Genomic DNA, 19639 nt, shown 5'->3' on the forward strand with positions numbered 1-19639 from the left:
TATTTTTTACCGGAATCGTTTCAAATTTTGTAGCAGTGTTTGATCATCCGTTACCTCCCGCTCAACAGGTCAAAATTGTGTACACCCAAATGCAAAATGAATATCCGATTGGCACATCCCAATATTTTTACCTCAGGATCTAATGGGATATGTGGGACAACTCTTTTCCCTAAAGGGTGAAAATTTTGATTAATAATAACACCTATAAAATGAAAAACAAGAATCTCATGGTCTTCAAGTTTTGCATATCCTATGGATATTTAACATCCTGACAAAGGGTGTCCCATACATGTCCATGTTGCGATATAGCTCTCCATCTACTATACCATCAGATGCTTTAAGGGGTTTAAAGTCGTTAGAAAGCAAAAACCTGTCCTGCTAAAGTGATCCGAAACGAGTGCATTGGGGCATATTTTCAAAATGTTTTCATTCCTTCTTGTTGAAGGGTATTAGAAGTTGCACCCTACCAAATTTAATGAACTTTTTGCTTTTCACTTTTCAGGAAACCTTAAATTCATTTGAGAGTTATATCATTTGACATTTATCTACATGTATGTCCATACTAAGTACGTACAAACGTATGATGTATGAATGTGTGTGTATGTGTGTACATCCGTTGAAAAATAACAACACGTTGTGTACACTACGTTATGTCTTCTCCGTAATTGCATCCATACACAGAGTGCGACGTCTATGTCAAGTGTTTCTGTTTTTTTGTTGTTGTTATTTTCGATGTGAGCTTTCCACTCTGAGTGCGTGTGAGTGTGTGTGAACAGCACATGGAGGCCTAACTACCCCAACAACGACAATAACAGTAATGGCACCTGCCACCCTCACTCATTGTAATTATGCCCTTTTGCTAGGTGTTCTCTTGCCCTCATTTTTTTCTCTCTCTCTGTCTCTCACAAGTTTTGGCTGAGTTTTCTCTCTATCACACATAGCAAATTTCTGCTCTCATTGAATTTTATTTCTACATTATTTACTCAGTGTGAGGGCAAAGAGTCTAAGGCAGAGCAGAGACTGGTACAACCTGCATACATATGTACGTATGTATGTGGTACTTAGTTAGATACATTGTAGGTATATCTAAAACAAGAACAACAACAGAGAATTTGAACAGAATACAAACAAAAAGTTTTATCTAACGACATTAGACGTCGACTAGAGTCGTCACTAGAGTGTTTTTTTTTCGTCGGGGTTTATTGTGAAGGTAGTGGTGTTGGTGGTGGGCCCTAGCTGTCGATTTTCATTTTCATTCTTTGCCTCTCCGCACAAAAAACCATCTCTGTTATGGCAAGATACCAGCACCACTCATACGCACACAGATATGACTACGACGACGACGACGACAGCAACGTAAACTCATTGCAAACAAACAACAAAAAAAACGATGTCGACAACAAACACGAGCCAGAGCTAAACTGAACTGAGCAGAGCAGAGAAGAAGAGCACATCGGCGAGCCAAAAACAAAAAATCACATACAATTATTGCTCTACTTACCGTTTGGTCTAGTCGGGCCCAATATTCTGTTGTCGTCTGTCGTAGTTAACAGTTGTCGTGGTACGTTGTACGCTGCAGCTCCTCATCATTGTTTCGTTGTCCGTTGAACACGGGTGAAGAGTGTTTTGTTTTGTGTTTTCGTTTGCCAGTAGTCAACAACAACAGCACATATACACAAATACAACAACAACAGCACAGCTGAAGAAAGAAAAGCTAAAATTAAATTGCAAACAACAACAGCAAAAACAACCAGAAAATGATATAAAATTAAAGAGTATCCCCAAAAAATAAAAAGAAGAAGAAGAAGAGTAGAAGGAGGAGGAATACAACAAAAGTCAGCTGTTCAAGTTTTATTTCGAATTTTAATTTTTTGTTATTTAATTTTAATTGAAGAAACCACAACAACAACAAATATATTTTAACAAATAATGTGCTACCCTTAAATGAATCGAGAAAATATTTGCGTAAAAAATTAATAATTTATTTAAAAGTGTTTTATATTTGTTTTTATTCCCAACCAAAAAAAGGTGTTAACAAAATCAATTTCGGGTACAATCCCAAATTCAGTTTCTGTGCAAAAAAAATAATAATAATCCCTCAACAAAAAAAAATTTCCCCCATTAAATAATTAACATAACAACAAACAAGCAAAAATAATTAAAAACAAATCACTCATACGTCTGGTGGTGCAGAGCAACAAAGGAAACAAAACAAAGAAAAGAAAAGAAATTCGAAGGTGCAACGTTGTCGCATCGCTGAACGGAAAGCAAGATAACAACAACAGCAAAGAAAGGTTTGTGGATAGAAAAAAATTATATTGCCCATAGTGATAACCATCATCATCATCATCGTCCTCTTCCCCACGCCGTTCCTGGCCATCACTCATCATCATCACATATAATAAGAATTTATTTATTTGTGTGTGCCTCTGTTTGTTTGAGCTGACATTGCGGTTGCTTGTCTCTATTTCAATAATGGAAATGTTTAAAAAAAACAACAACAAAAACACAATTTTCTATTACGTAAAATTTAGTATTGTTTTCTCTCAAATGAACTAAATCGAATTGAATACCGCGGCGACATCGATTCTAAAATGCCATCAAATCAAAAACCAACCCAGAGCAGGTGGAGCCGGAGGGCATTCAACAAAACAGCAGCAACAGAAATTTTTACAAGACTAAACAAAAATTGTTAATTAATTTTTTTTACATTATTTAACAACAAAAACAGCTACCACAACAAATGAAAACTCGACATGAAGTGCAACAACCAAAAAAAAAAAAAAACAACCAAGTGTTCGGATTTTTTTTTACATTACATAATTGCAAAAAATTATGTGTTATTACTGTATTCTACAATATTTTTTAAAGAAAGCAAGAAAAAATTCTACGCAAACAAGAACAAGACATGTTATTGTTGTTAGTGTGCTGTTAATGGAACAATGGTAAACAAATACTGTTGTTGTTATTCCAAATATTGTTTTGCGTTGTAGATGTTTTTTTTTTTTTTTTTTTTTTTTTTTTTTTGTCGATGGAATTTCACCTGCTGGGCTTAACAATTTGTGCAAAAATAAAAAAAATGGAATGAGAAATTATGGCTATTCTGTGGCAAAGGACATAGCCACAGAGTTGTAGTTTTAATTCGAGATTTTCAAATATTGATTAACTGTTTTTATACCCTACACCACATAGTGGTAAGGACATTATGTTTATATACCCTCCACCATAGTATGGAAGGTATATCAAGTTTGTCATTCCGTTTATAACACCTCGAAATATACATTTTAGACCCCACAACGTATATATATTCTTGATCAGCATAAAATTCTATGTCGATTGAGCGATGTTCGTCTGTCTATCCGTCTGTCCGTCTGTGGAAATCATTCTAGCTTCCGAAAGAAATGAAGTAAGTTGATAAAAATTTACTCAAATGTGTATGATGTCTAAAGGACTTTTGGTATTTAAAATGGGTCATGTAGGTCCACGTCTTCGTATAGCCCCCATATAACGGAACCTCCCGATATGCGGTATTTTGATGAATATAGCGACATTATTTACCGGAAATGTTTCAAATTTGGTATTTGAAGTTCGTAATGGATACTACAGATTATGACAGAAAATTGTCTGTATAGGTCCACGTCTTCGTATTGCCCCCATATAACGGTACCTCCCAATATTCGGTATTTTGATGGGGTTATCGTCATTTTTCACCGGAATTGTTTCAAATTACTTATTTAGAGTTCGTAATGGGAACTGCAGTCTGTGACACAAAATTGTCTATGCAGGTCCAGGTCTTCGTATAGGTCCCATATATCAGTACCTCCCTATATTCGGTATTTTGATGAGTTTAGCTGCTTTATTCACTGTTTATTTCATGTTTCGAATTTGAATATTGTAAAGGCTTATGACAAACAATGCTTATGTAGGTCCACGTCGTATAGACCTCAATATAACGGCTATATTCGGTATTTTTAAAGTTTTAACAGAATTTTTTTTAGGATTTTATTTTTTGAAAAATTTTTTAAATTCGTTTCAAATGGTGGAGGGTAATCAAAGTTCGGCCCAGCAAATGATGAGCTTTAATTGGAAGCGAGGGAATGTTCCGAAGAATTTGGCCAATTTCGTACCTGTTATAAATATGATATAAGTAACACAACGTCTCATCTTTGACTTCTTTCTGCATTATGAAATATTTAAGCATTTTTGTAAGATCTTGAAATGTGCGTGAGTTGCCAGTGGATCATATTCCACTTCATCTCATTTATTTCCAATTCAATGCGAATAATTGTAAATCAAAAATTCAAAGTTTTCGTGGCGGTACCGGAAAGAAAGTTGGCAAAACAATTCCATATCTATGGGAGGTAGCAGAAAGAGTGAACCGATATATCACATCGTCATACCAGATCTTTTGTTATAAAAATGTTGGGATTTGTGAAATTTGAAAAGATTCGGATGCTTTTTTTATAAGAGATATAATTTCTCAAATTTTTGACCTGTTATTGGAGAAGGAGTGGTCCGATTTTTTTCCATCTTTACACCTGGTCTTGTGTTGAAACAAGTTTAAAAATAATCGGATGCACATTCTGTGTTTTATAAGCTTCATTGTTATTCAATATATTAATCACTTTGTGGGGAAGGTACCAGAAGTAGTGGACCGACATATCTCATCTTCACAACAGATCCTGTGGTATCATAAATTTTTAAGGCGTGTATAATTTGAAGAGAATTGGATGCTCATTTCGCAATTTACAAGAGTTATAATTATTACAGATTTTGAACATTTGTGGGAGAGGTACTTGATGAAGTGGGCCGATATTGTAATTTTCGCTTCCATCCTAGCACTGACAAAAATATTGAGATTTGCAAAGTTTTGGACAAAATCGAATGATTTTTTCTCTTTCTATGAGGTGAATTATTTTCATTAAAAGTCATGGCTATTTGCGGGGGAGGAACCAGAAGGAGTAGATTGTTGCTGCACATTTTATAAGAATTATAATTATTTAAAACTAGCTGGCCCGGTCCGTGTTGCCGTAATTTTCGAAAATACGTTTCCTTTTTCTAAAAACTTATATTATTATTAGTTTAAAAACTATGGCTAAAATATAAAAAAAATCGAAATCGTGGAATACTCGTACATGGGGCTATACCAAATCGTAGACCAACATGCCCCTTTTTGTGTACAAATGATTCTGCATGTAACCCCTAGGAATGTATCAAAATTAAAACTCTAACGCAAATTTTGCGAAGTTTAGAGAAAAATATTTGAGGCCCTTTGTGTATAGTTAAGGCTATATAATGGGCCCTAAAAAGTTTGGCCTGGGAACCCAAAACCCTTTCGAGATTTTGAGCTTCTAACCGATTACTATTCTCCTAGAATTTTCCAACCCCACATTGGGTGCTGCACAATGCCATTATTACTGGCTATTGCACCGTATAAAGTTACCTGTAATTTAAAAATTTCTTGAAGATTTCAGAAAATTTTTCGGAATTCTTTTCTCACTAAATGTTCATTTTGTATAGTCTGCATGCTGCAGTTCCTCTTTATATTCGGTATTTTACTGATTGCAGTTCCAATGAATTTCAAAAAATCGCCAATAAAGTTAATCAAATTGAAAAAACCTTTTGTACACGATAAATATTAATTTTTTCATATCTTATTCTCTTCAGAAATGAAATTTCTTGTAGTTCCGTTCTCGCTTTATACTATCCAAAACAGGCTACACATCATATTAGAATTCAAGAGTTATCGAGCACACCACCCAGACAGAATGACGGACGGACTTCGCTAGACCAACTCTAAATTTCCTGAAACGGATTTGGTCCAAAGAGAACAAGGGTCTAAACCCGTTATTTCGATGGAGCACGGTTTGGCCGTATCAAATGATATATACCTAGCCATATGGCTGAGGGTATAAAAATCCACGTAAATTGTCCTTGAAAAATGTTCCAAAATCTTTGACGCTGGCCCCAATAGGCCTCAAAAATTACATGTCGATGGATTTTATAGTATTTTTCACAGCTTTTTTAACAACACTGGCGGGGTCAAAAGACTAAACAATTGATTCCAAAATTATCTTTTTATGGTTTGATAATTATGAAAATTATTCTTAAAAAATCTACGGTTATATCACTAATAGTCCTCGAAGTAATACACGTTGAAGACTCTAACATGATGTATAAACTAGCCTTAAGACATATGTTCAACGTTCGACACTCATTATAGCCTACACCACATAGTGGTAAGGGTATTATGTCTTTGTGCAATTGTTTGTAACATGGAGAAGGAATCGAGATAGACCCATAATTATTAGTGAGGATCACTTTCTGTCGGTCCGTTCATGTACTCTTGTGAACAAAATGCAGGTCGCATTTATTATCCAATTAAGATGAAATTTTGCAAACCCTATTAAAATTGGTGATAATCGGATCAGATTTAGATATAGCTCCCATATATGTTCAACCGATTTCGGGTAATTTGTCCACCAAATGGCCAATTTTGGCACTTCCAACCGAATTCAGGCTAGAAGCAAATACGTCAAACTTGGTAAAAATCGGTTCAGATATAGCTATATCGCCCATATACATGGTGAAATAAAAAAACTGCAACAAAGTCAAACGCCATAATTTTTACAATTTTTTTAAATTTCATTGAATGAAAGCAAAAAATATCGGAAATAGCATTACATTTTAGAATAATTGAATCGAATTGATCACCTTTGGCACGAATTATGTTGTTCTGCGGTATTTTGGCCCATTCCCGGCGAAGCGCTTGCTTGAGGTGATCGACACTTTGGTATTTTTTAGTGCCAACCTTCAAAAATATTTCAGACACAATTGTGTAACGGATTGGTATCCGGAGATTTTAGTAGCCATTGTGCACTAGAAATGAAGCGAGAAACCTCATTTTGTAACAATTTTTGGGCGGCGCGTGCTGAGTGCGATGGTGCTGAGTCCTGTTGGAATGTCCAAGGTCTGTAGCCAAAGTGTTTGCTTACCCACGGCTTTAATACACCCTCCAGAATATTTTCGCGATAATATTCTGATGCTACGATCGATTAATACGAGCGAAGAGCGGCCATCGGCTGTTACGGGAGCCCACACCATCACCATGGCCGGGTTCTGGTGGTGCACATTTTCAGCTGACCTCCTTGGCAAGTAAACACGATAACTTTGTTTGTTTACAAACTTCTGGACAACGAATATTTTCTCATCGGAGAAAATCAGATTCGTCAGCTCACCACTTTCGGCCAAGCGAAGTAACTATTTAGCCCTTTTGAGTGTATTTTCTTTCTGTTGCGGTGTAAGTTCTTGCACATTTAGGAATTTCAATGGCTTTACAGCCACCTCATTTTCCAATATTTGCCGAATGGAATATTGAGATATGTTTTCGGCCACTGCGGCGCGGCTTTCGATCAAGTCGTTTCTTTACTTTTCGAACTATTTTTGCTGATGTTGCTGTTTTCTTCCGTCCACTTCCTTGACGTCGGGCTACGCTGCCAGTATCACGATAAGGATCGATGGTACGAGACACATAAGATTTATTCACATTTAAATGCTGGAGTGCTCTGACGATATCCACTTGTGGTTTTCAGTCAAATATAAAGAAATCACACTATCGCGCTTGAATTCCATCACGAATAACTTTTTTTCTATAAAATTCTCACCAAATGCTTTCTTACGCTTGTAAGCAATATAATGAGCTGTCACCGGAATAATTTTAACAGCTGTTGAATGAGTGGTTTAGAAATGAGAGCAGTCTGAAATTGGTTGCAGTTTTTCCATCTCACTCTGTATTTACTGATACAAACTATAAAATATGGTTTTCCTGTCCATACATAGTTTTTATTTCATTTATTTTTTATTATTATTTTTTCTTTTGAAAATATTGTAAAAAATATGAAAAGACGAATTTTCATATTTTTTTACCAACTATTCAAATACAACAACAAAAATTATGCTGAATAAAAACCAATCTAAAAAGAACATGAACATTTGCCACCACCTATTGTCAGCTGTTGATGTCAGTTTTGATGAATTTCTTTTATGTTTTCCGTAGAAAGAAAACATAATTGTTTTTCCTGACAAAAAAAACAACAACACCTCAGTGATCATGTTGAGTAAGGTGAACAAAAAATAACACAATGTGTCATCCTCGAAAAATTCAAAAGTCCAAAAAAGATCTGATTACTTTGAACAAAAAAAAAATGAACTGAATCCAACAACAATGCTGAGTAAATATTAATTCCACTTAATTTGTTTTTCCCCAAAAAATTAAAAACGAAACGAAAAAAGAATTACATTTTGTAAATTCTTGGCCAGCTCATGCAAATTGTATGCGCTCTCGCACAGCCATCCCCGGCCCCTGCTATTTTTGGCCTCATTATCGGCATCAACTGTCACCACCAACGTTGGCCCACTCGCCGAAAGAAAAAGACATCAACGATTCCCAATTCTTGTTTTTTTCTATTCGTGTTTTTGTTTTTGAAATATGGCCAACGAACGAAACAAAAATTCAATTCAATTTTCAAAAGAATTTTTTCGCAGCATTTTTATAAAAATTTTCCAATTCGTGTCGTTCGTGGATTTCCGAATGTCATCATTTACACACGACATGACTCATTGTGTTACCTTTCAATTACACTAATGTGACGGCCGCTGCTCGGCATTCCTGGGAACCGTGAGCGAGAGAGGGGGAGGGGGGTGTGGGGGCGTTATGGTTTTGGTGACACAAAATGCATTCACAGTGGTGCTGATGGGGCTGGCGTTAACAACATCAGCAGTGGCAGCAGCAGAGATGGCGGATTCATTGCTCCATCCATCCGTTCGATTTGGTATATTAGAGACTATCCATAGATTGTTAGTTTCATTATCGTTCATTTGGTCCGCTTGTAAAGATCATTCCCCGGCAGCGAACATCGAACGCCTCGAGATGGCCAAGCGCAAGAAAGTACTGGACAAGGAAAAAGACCAAATCATGGAGGAATTCCGCAATGGCCAATACAACATCTGCAGTCTGTCGCACAAATACGACCTGGCCCTGTCCGCCGTGCGAAAACTCTTCAAACAATTCCTCTTTGCCGAAGTCCGGATGTACAACTACGCGCCGAGAATGAGCAAAAGGATGTCGGCATAGCACCTCAAATTCCAATTCCAGGCCAAAGAAATGGAGGCTAAAAGCAATTTTTTGGAGTTTTCCAATTTTTGTGTGTATGTGTGGCTAAGACTGGACATCCTGAAAGGATAAGCGAATGAAAGGATAATGAATGAAGGCTGCATTTAAGTTAGTGAAACCGAGCAAAAAAACAAAAGCCAAAACCAAAAGGATGCTTTAACATTTTTATTTTTTTATTTAAATTTAATTCTTTTGTACAAATCGAAAAAAAATCCGTTAGTTTTTCATAAGTTCTAGTGTAAAAACAACAAAAACGTTTAGCGTATAAGTGTAACAAGTATTTAAGTGCCATTATTATTTTTAAATATATAAGCCAAAGGATATCGAATGAATTTTTCTGATCGAAACTAAAGCGAGTTCTTTGTTTTTCGAAAGAATACCGCGGTGGTGTTTCAGGATGTGGAGTCTAAAATAGCAAATGAAAATATTGAGTTACTGTTTGGAATTTCTGGGTGAAGTTTTTGGAAATTTTGAAAACTTTTATAACTGTGGAACTTGCTGGCAATACTTAACATTCATGGTTGCCAACAAATCTGTTTTTTTTTTTTTTTGCTGGAAATAAATATTTGAAATCTGACTTATCCTTGTATGGGGGCTATTCCAAAAACATGACCGACAAGACCCATTTTCGGTACCAATGATTTTGTATGCATGGAAATATTTGTAACAAATTTCAAAACTCCATCCTAAATGATGGAAAATATATTTCCAACTCTATGGGACCCTTAGTATATATTCAAAACAATATAAAGACCTGAAAAACGGGAACTCCTTTGGGGTTTTGATCTATAAACGAGTGCTAACAAAACCACTTGGAATTTTCCACAAACTCAGACTGGAAATTGTACAGTGGAATGACAAAAAAATATACAGCGAATTGGTAAAAAGTGCTAACCTTTTCAGAAATATGCATTAATTTTAAACAAAAATTGATCATAATTTTTCAATGTACATTTTGAAAATTCAAAATTCTTTGTTTTTCGCAGACTCACAATGAGTCTGTGAATAATTCCGCCTTTAAGACTTTTATAAAAAATTAAGTATATTGGTAGATTTTGACTTGGATTGGAAACATGTTAAATTAGCAGCTAAATAAGCCAAAATCATAATCTTCACTTTTAGTACTATATTTCGAATATAATTTCCACAAAAACTATTGTACCTAGATGTAGATTGTATTCTACGATTTATAGTGAAATTTTGCGTATAATAATTCTTCTTTTGACAACTTCTGCCTAAAATGAAGTTGTATGTTACTTTCAGGCATCAACTCGAATAAGGTCCAGGAAAAACATTAATCAAAATAACTAGGAAATATATTCGATATTTTTTTTCAACATTGATGGAAATATTTTTTCGATATACAATGGAAATAGAGTTTTCTTTTCTTTGGTAACTTATAGCGAAATTAAGTGAAGAATATTTTTGCCTTCGCGTCATATCTCTAAATTAAGGTTTTCTTGAAGATTTTTGCACAAACTCACACAGAGCTCGATTTTAACCTTAAAATGTGTTTTTATACCCTCAGCCATATGGCTAGACAGGGTATATATCATCCGATCCAAAACATGCCTCATCGAAATGACGGTTTTAGACCCTAGGTCTATTTGAACCAAATCCGTTTCAGGTCATTTGGAGTCGATATAGGGATGTCCGTCCGTCCGTCAATCTGCCTGGCATTTGGTTCAATTCACTACATTGTAATATTATTATCAAATATAGATCTAGTTTTTAGATGGACCATATCGGTTTACTTCTTCTGATACGTCCCCCACAAAAAGTCGAAACTTTAAAAAACAGAAATACTGCACAGAAAGGGAAAGTATAAACCGATTTTGATCAAACTTTGCAAATCCTAATATTTGCATCAATGCTCCACTCCATCAAGTACCTCCCATACAAAGGGTCAGAATTTTGAATAATATTAACTCTTATAAATGTCATAGACAATCGGACTCTTAGATTGTCTTCAAATTTCACATCACACATCACAAAATTTTATATTAACCCAGGATCTGGGGTTCAGATGGAATATAAAGGTCCACTCCTTCTAGTACCTCCCCCACAAAAAAAAAACTATATATAGTTTCTGCACATAAAGAGATGCAATAATCTGAAGGTTGCGAATCCTAATACTTGCGTTAGTTCTAGGTCAGGTGCAAAAATGGACAATATCGGTCTACTCCATCAAGTGCCTCCCCCACAAAAGGTAAAAATTTTGAATAATTATTACTCTTAAAAAATGTGATGTAAGTGTCCGATTGTTTTAAAATTTCACACATCCCAATATTTATAAACCCAAGATGTGGTGTTAAAATGGAATATATCAGACCACTGCTTCTGGTCCCCCACAAAAGGTAGTAATTTGTAATATCCACTTAGCTCATAAAAAATTAACATCCGATTCCACTTAGACTTGGCACATCTGAATATTTCTATCAACACAGGATCTGTTATAAAAACGGTAAAGATCGGACCATTCTTTCTTGTATCTTCCCCACAAAGGGTCAAAGTTTTGAATAACCGAAACGTTTATAAAATCCCAAATAAGCATCCTTTTCTCTTCATATTTCACAAATCCTATTATTTTTACTAACACAAGATCTGATGTAAAGATGGAAAATATCGGTCCACTCCTTCTGGTACCTCCCTCAATCAGACTTTGTACATCTCAATATTTCCGTCAACACAAGATCTGTTATAAAGATGGTAGAGATCGGACCATTTCTTCTGGTACCTCCCTCATATAAGGCTTAAGATTTAGAAAAACACAGCGCTCAACGACATCGAAATAAGTATCTAACTCTCTTTAAATTTCATACATACAAACATTTTTGCTAACACAAGATCTGTTGTGAAGATGATATATATCTGCGAACCCCTTCTGTTATCTCAAATACAAAGGATCACAATTTTCAATACTTTTATCTGTCATAACTTGTTAAAGAAGTCAGGGATTCTTTACAACTAAATATTTCTCTCAACCAGAAACCTGGAATAAATATGGAATTTACGATTTCGCATAAAATTGGGTATGAATGTTCGATTTTCTTGTAGTTTTGCTCAGACCAATATATTTATCTGTATTAGATAAAGTATGAAACTGGAGTCCTTCGACCGATCTGATAACTCACGCACATTTCAACATTTTCTAAAAATTATCACAAATTTCATATAAAGTGAAGGACGTCACCAATATTGTCCAAACCTGGCACGCCGTAATAATTTTATCATGTTTATTTAGGTCCGATACGAAATGGATAATATTAGACCATACTTTCGGAACCTACTTCAATGAGGATCAATAATTTGAAGTCAAAATATATTTAAATAATCAAACATTGGCCTTAGGTCTACATACTTTTTGACTTGTTTTTTTTAATATTTATTTATTGTTATTATTTAATTATTTATTTTTCTTTTTTTTTGAAAAAAATAGTTTATAAAAAATCAACCTTGTTTCGAAGTCCATCAAATTGTCTGTAATTGATTTTCCGTAGTAGTGGACGTACAAATTTCGAACAGAGGCTTTATTATTTCATTATCTTTCTGAAAATTTCTCCTGAATACTTGAAATGCACCCAATGGGCCAATGAAGTCAAGGTGAAGTGGCTACAGTATCGGAATACGAACTTTCTTGAAAGAACCAAAATGAATGTCTTAAAATATCCTCTATATCCTCGGTTACATATGGAAATGGAAATAGGCATTAGTAAAACTGAACCATTCCCATGCTCAAGTAAGTAGAGGGTCTTATATGTTAGATCCCCACCTTTTTTGATCCACTCCTTGCTTTTAATGAAAAAAAAAATCTTAAAACAATAAATTTTTGAGACGAACTAGGAAATATGGACCTCTGCAAACTATTTCCTTATCTAGGCCACACAAGTTCCGCATAGTCGTTTTAATGGACATCATATAGGTCTGCCCATGGTCAAAATACCAAAAACATCGCCTACTTCATTCAATTTTCAATTAGAACCCAGTCAGCACCAAACCAAAAAGCCATTTCATTTCAAACAACAAAAAAGAAACAAATATTTATACAAAGTTTTTCTGTTTTTATTTTTATTTTATTTTTTTTTTTTGTAATTTAGCTTGAAGGCCTTCTTTACGCAAAATTTCGTCTCTAATATTATGCGTTTATTTATTATTTTTATAACCCTGACTGCAAAGAAAGAAAAAAAAATTGAAAACAACCAAGAAAATATTGTTATTATTCTGGTGTTTTTTTCCAATAACACAAACAACAAACAACCAACTACAAATTGGGTGAGTGGCTGGCTGGTTGGCTCACAGCGTGTCCTCGGGCGAAAAATTGCACTCTTGTCGCCACTGTCACTGGCGGCGGTAATTTGTCATAAAAGTATATGTACTCGTACTCGCATGTATGTGTAATCACCTCAGCCAAAAATAGCAAAAACAAGTAAGCAAAGGCTACAGTCGAGCGGGGCCGACCGTTGAATACCCTACAACACTATAATAAACCAAACAGTTTATATAGGCGAAATACTCGACAGAATTCCACAAGATATTGGGACAAATAATAAAAGAAAACCATCAGGTTTCGTTCTCTATTTTTCGAATAATATCAACTTAAACTAATTTGCTCATTTCCAATTTATTGGTAGATGTTGCACGTAAATGGTCTTCCTAGATCTGGAACCAATATTTTCCAAAGACCCAAAATCTCTCAGAAGTGGCAAAAGATTAACATTTATTATTGGTTTTTGACTGAAACGTATCTATATGAGATACAGACATTTGACTATATTCTTCAACGAAATCAGCGTTAACGAAATAGTCGGAAGTGTGTCTTTCCTGTATTTGTGAACTCTCCAAAAAGTCACTGGAATGGACATTTTCGTATTTTGTCTACAAAAGTTGCAAACTCCTTCACACGTTGAATATTTTTGGATGGCCATCCGAAACTGCTTGGCTTTTGCAATGTGCGGTAAACCCCATTTAAATGTGCGTGAGGATCGGCCGACAATTTTGTAGTTTTTTGGTCCATTTCAACCCCTAAATATATGGCGATCATCTCCAAAAAGAGTAGGCTTCTATTCTGACCCTCATCTTATCCCCATGCAAAATTTCGTAAGGATCGGGCCATAAATGCGATCTGTATATGATATTCTGATGTCATAACTACTTAGTTTTGTTAGCTGTAGAAATATTACCAAATGTTTAATTCAAAATGAAAATATGCCAAAAATATGACAAAATTGAAAAAATATGAGAAAATTTTACAAAATCAATATTTTCATCTTTAGAGAGATATTTTTATGCGATTTTTTAGACGTTTTTTCTTTCCTGCCAAGAGGCCATTCTGAATTAATGAGAACTGTCGAAATCAGTTCAGTCGTTCTCCACATATAAGAGATCTTTCAAGCATATCTTCTTTGATAGACATATATATCGCACATATTTTGCTATATATCCGATTTGTTGGATAAAAACATCAATGTAAAGGTCAGAAGTAACCTTGTGATGGCTTTGTGATTTCGCCGGGATTTAAAATATTCACGGTTTAATGAAAAATATTGATTTTTTTCAACACAAAAGATATGGTCTATTTTACCCGCTAAATATTATCCGATGACCACCCAAATTAGTAGGCTTCTTCCCCGCCCTAAACTCTATCTACACGCGAAATTTCGCGTCGATTGGTCTATAACTGCGACCTGTATAGCTACTGCAAAATCCGAAAATTTTCCAGTATTTGGTCCATTTCAACCCCTAAACATTTGGCGATCGTCTCCAAAAGAAATAGGGTTCTATTCTGGTCCAAGCCCCACCTACATTCTAAATTTCGTGAAGATCGGGCCATAATTACGACCTGTAGAGTGATTACAAATTAACATGGACAGACGGACAGACGGACAGACGGACGGACGGACATACATAGCTAGATCGACTCAGCTCGGCGAGCTAGGAATATCCATATATACTTTCCTATGTGGGAAACCAATATTTCGAGGTGTTACATAATTTTTGGGCCAATCAAACTTATAATACCCCCAACACATAGTGTTGTAGGGTATAAAAAAAAAAAGTAAACGAGCTATGGAAGCCTTCTAAACGGTGGCCAACCAGCCGCAAACGAACGAAAAAACAACAAAAATTCAAAACAAGTAAAAATATTCCCATATTGTTGTTTGTTTTGTTGCTAGCCTTCACAAAAGTTGACAACAAAACGAAAATTATGAATGATATCTGCATTATTACACACACGCACACATATGTCTACACACGGATTAAATATAGCCTGCAGGCAAATATGCGTGTTCAGACATGCATATGAGTCCATACCTACCTATATATCTCTATAACTAAGTTTGAACAAACAAAACAATTCCAAGAACATTTAAATAATGGAACCCCAACAACAACAACAATATAACTAGAACAATTCCATCAAAACCTCTCGTTTCCCGTTCCGCCCGCCAAAATACACTCACGTGAATGAAACATTTAAAGGGGCGGGGGTGCATGGGCTTCGGAATAATCAAAAAATAGTTTGTTTTTAGCCTCAAGTATTTATCAATTGAACACTGAACATGAGACAAGAACGAGAGCGAGAGAGTGGTGCCTTGCGGAGTTAGGGAGAGTGGCGGAAGGGTGCGGGTGTTTAGTTTTATGGGAAACAGTTTACTTTTATTTGTGTTACGTTTGATTGATACGCATTTATGTTTGCCACCTTCGCCCAGACATACATACACACATGCATACCTACAAACACTTGCGGCTAATTTGCCCGCAATTTAGATATGATAAATTAAGGCAAACAGACGTATGTAGCATTTTAGTTATTTTTTCGGGGCTATTACGTTCGTTGCCTATCTCAAGGGGGCGTTGTGCGCCAATATTTCATGCACTGCTGAGCAAATGAAATTTGAAAGGGGCTATGGAAAGAGGATGAAGTATTTAGAAATTATTACCATGTACCGGGTCCCTACAAATTGAGAGAGGAACAAATAGAAAAGTATCAGCCGGTTTTGGCGTTAGATCTGTACCCTCAGCCAATGTTCCATTATTAAAATATATTTTGACTTATGTTATGATTATTTAAATTGTTGACCTTCTATGGAGTAGGTTCCGTAGGAATGGGCCAATGTTGTCCATTTCGTACCGGACCTAAATAAACATGATATGAATATTGCGACGTGCCAGGTTTGGACTATATCGGCTGCGTTCTTCACTTTATATGAGAAAGGTGAACATTTTTATAAAATGTTGAAAATTGCCGACCGAAATATTCCATTTTCATACTTCATCTAATAGCTACAAAAATATCGGTATGGACAAAATTTCAAGAAAATCGAACATTTCTATCCAATTTTATGCGAAATCTTCAATTCCATATTCATCTCAGGTTTCTGGTTGAGAGACATATATTTAGATATATAAAGTTGTAAGAAATCGCTGACTTGTTTCGCAAGTTATGACAGCTAAAAGTATTGAAAATGTTGACCCTTTGTGGATGAGGTACCAGAAGGGAATCGCAGATATATATCATCTTCACAACATACCTTTTGTTAGCAAAAATGTTTGTATGTGCGAAATTTAGAGAGCGTCGGATGGTTATTTCGATTTCTTTGAGCGTTTTGTTTTTAAAAATCTTGAACCCTATGTGGGGAGGTACCAGAAGAAATGGTGTGATCGCTACGATCTTTATAAGAGATCTCGTGTTGATGGAAATATTGAGATATACCAAGTCTGGAATGGAATCGGATGTTAATTTCGCTTTTTATAAGATTCATGGGTATTTAAAATGTTCAGCCTTTGTGGGGGAGGTATCAGAAGAAGTGGACCGATATATCCCATCTTCATAGCAGATCTTGTGTTAGTAGAAGTTATGGGATGTGTAAAATATAAAGAGAGCGGGATGCTTATTTCAGATTTTATAATCGTTTTGGTTATTAAAAACTTTGACCCATTGCGGGGCAGGTACTAGTAGAAATGGTCCGATCTCTACCATCTTTATAACAAATCTTTATGTTGATGGAAATATTGAGATGTGCCTAGTCTGAATGGAATCAGGTGTTAATTTTGCGTTTATTTCTCCAAGGATATTCAAAATGTTGACCCTTTGTGGGGGAGGTACCAGAAGAAATGGATGATATATTCCATCTTCACACCAGACTTTGAGTTAATAAAAATATTGTGTGATATGCGTAATTTGAAGATAATTTGAGATGATCGGATAATCTTGCATCACATTTTATAAGAGTTATAATTAATCAAAATGTTGACCCTTTGTGGGGGAGGTACTTGTTGGAGAGGTCCGATATTGTCCATTTTCTCACCTGACCTTGCACAGTTGAAGCAAAATGGGGTCATTCTTTCACCTTTTGTGCAGTAAAATATTTTTTTGAAAATTTCGACGATTTGTGGAGGAGTTACTAGTAAAAGTCTGCCAATATTGTCCATATCCAAACTCGATCAATGTTTGACAATAATATTACGATGTACCAAGTTTGGACCAAATCGGATACTCCCTTCGAGTGTTATTGTGCGCACCAGCCAGCCAGACAGACAGGCGGACATCTCTAAATCGAATCCAAATTTCCTGCAAGGTATTTTTGGATCAAAGAGATCTAAGGTCTAAAACCGTTATTTCGATGAGGCATGTTTTGGCCGTATCAAATTATATAGAAGGTATATATCATTTGATACGGCCAAAGGCATATGGCTGAGGGTATAAAAAAAAGGATTTTAGACTCATTTCCTCTAGAACCACCACACCAGATGTCAAATTTAGTACACATACACCAACGGTTTGTTCTTCGAGTTTATAAATTTTAGCCGATGAACCGATTTCAATATAATTTGGCAAATTTATTTATTTTTTTTTTTCAAATTCCGTTGCGCATTTCAAGTTTGGATATTGTATCTGTTATCGATAAATATATATGTGCATATCTATATAAATTTTTGGGTGTTACCTTTGATTCTGATGCTATATCTCCAGTTCCAAGTGGAATTTTAAAGATTTATATAGCCTATGTTACTTTCAGGCGATGTTGTAGTATACTTGGAAATTTTCAGGAAAATCTGTTCAGCGGTTTTCGAGTCCATAAATTACAAACATACAACCATTTCCCTCTAGTATAGATATAGAAGAAGATATCAGTATATTGCAGTTTCAAATATTTGTAAGATCAGATTTCACAACCGAATTAACTTCTCACTCTCCGATACTCAAAATTCTTTGAAGGCAAAAATTTACCGACGTAGTTTGTCATTAACGCAATATGTGGGCTTACCAAAATATGGACCCCCATTGACAATATAATGTTAGGATTATTCCTAAATTTAGCAACCCTCTCTAGCCATATGGCTGAGAATATAAAAAAGTCATGGTATATTAATTGGCTTTGCAAGAAATACAAATACAGGTGCATCCAAATAATTGCAACTAGGCTATGGGCTCCATAACTGTTTAAATACACGATTTGCATTACAAGAGACTATTTAAACTCAAAGTTTTTGAACATTCCTGATTTCCTAAGAAGAACTAAATAGTGAACATGAGAGGGGACAGATAAAAATAAAGGGTGATATTTTTTGAGTCATAAGAAAGTTTTCCAAAAAAAAACATAAAATTCCGAAAAATGCATTAATTCTTTATTTGAATTTGAATAAATTATATATTTCACAGAATTTAACATTTGAAGATTATGATGATTGCTTAAGTCTGAAGTATTCCCCCATTGGCTTGACTTTCTCTCTTTTACTCTCTATTAAAGAGAGAGAGAGAGAGCGAGTGTTTTTTTTTCGAAACGAAAGTGACAGCTTTGCAGTATTTGCTGATCGCTACCGATATTATGATTTCATCCCAGAAACGAGAGTGGTCACTTCGTTCTTTCAGCTTTTTGATATGACGTCTTCGGAGAAAAGCAAGCTCTGTAAATGTCGAGCATTTAAAAGTGAATTAAGGTTAGCAGCTTGGCATCTTAATGTCAAATTGTAAGGGGGAAACGACGGCAGGATTCGAGTGCGGCTCTGACATCCCTTTATGTTATGCCACAAAATATGCCATGCGAATACTTTAAGCTGCTTATGTACCCACACCCTTAGAGTCAAACTCATTTCTTGTCTTTCCCCCCAAAAAAAAAAACTTGTCACCACACATATATTTTTTAAGTTCGCTCACTTTTTTAAATAACAATAATTCATTTAAATTCCTAAACTATCAATAGAAATATTAAAATACTCAGTTTTATGCCATGGAAAATATATTACCTGCCAAACAAATGAAATAATATCTATTTGAGTAATTGATTCTATTTTAAGTACATAGTTCATAAATGATTTGGTCTTCTATTTTCTGTTTTTTTTTATAACCCCTCTTCTACAAATTAACAGTTCGTTCTGACATCGTTTCATGTTCAAATGTTCAGTTAGCTGTTGGCTTGACTGGTGTTGTTGTCAAGTCCGTGCATGCCGATAAAAACCAACAAC

General features: G+C 35.2%; 1 protein-coding gene across 4 annotated transcripts in view; it reads left to right on the forward strand.

The window, feature by feature from the left end:
• Nucleotides 1-19639, forward strand: part of LOC101894598 (protein Tob1) — a 106150-nt gene that overhangs the window by 11872 nt on the left and 74639 nt on the right. The window contains exons 1-2 of one of the 4 annotated variants that reach the window (XM_020037388.2): nucleotides 1448-1561; nucleotides 2029-2294. The gene's annotated coding sequence lies outside the window, so the exon portion shown is untranslated. Of the gene's footprint in view, nucleotides 1-1447; nucleotides 1615-2028; nucleotides 2295-19639 lie in introns of those variants that run through there. The other 3 variants (XM_020037386.2, XM_059123029.1, XM_020037387.2) reach the window with 3 other exon arrangements.

Source organism: Musca domestica, unplaced genomic scaffold (assembly GCF_030504385.1).
Source record: "Musca domestica strain aabys unplaced genomic scaffold, Musca_domestica.polishedcontigs.V.1.1 22, whole genome shotgun sequence".
In the NCBI taxonomy this organism is placed as follows: Eukaryota; Metazoa; Arthropoda; class Insecta; order Diptera; family Muscidae; genus Musca; species Musca domestica.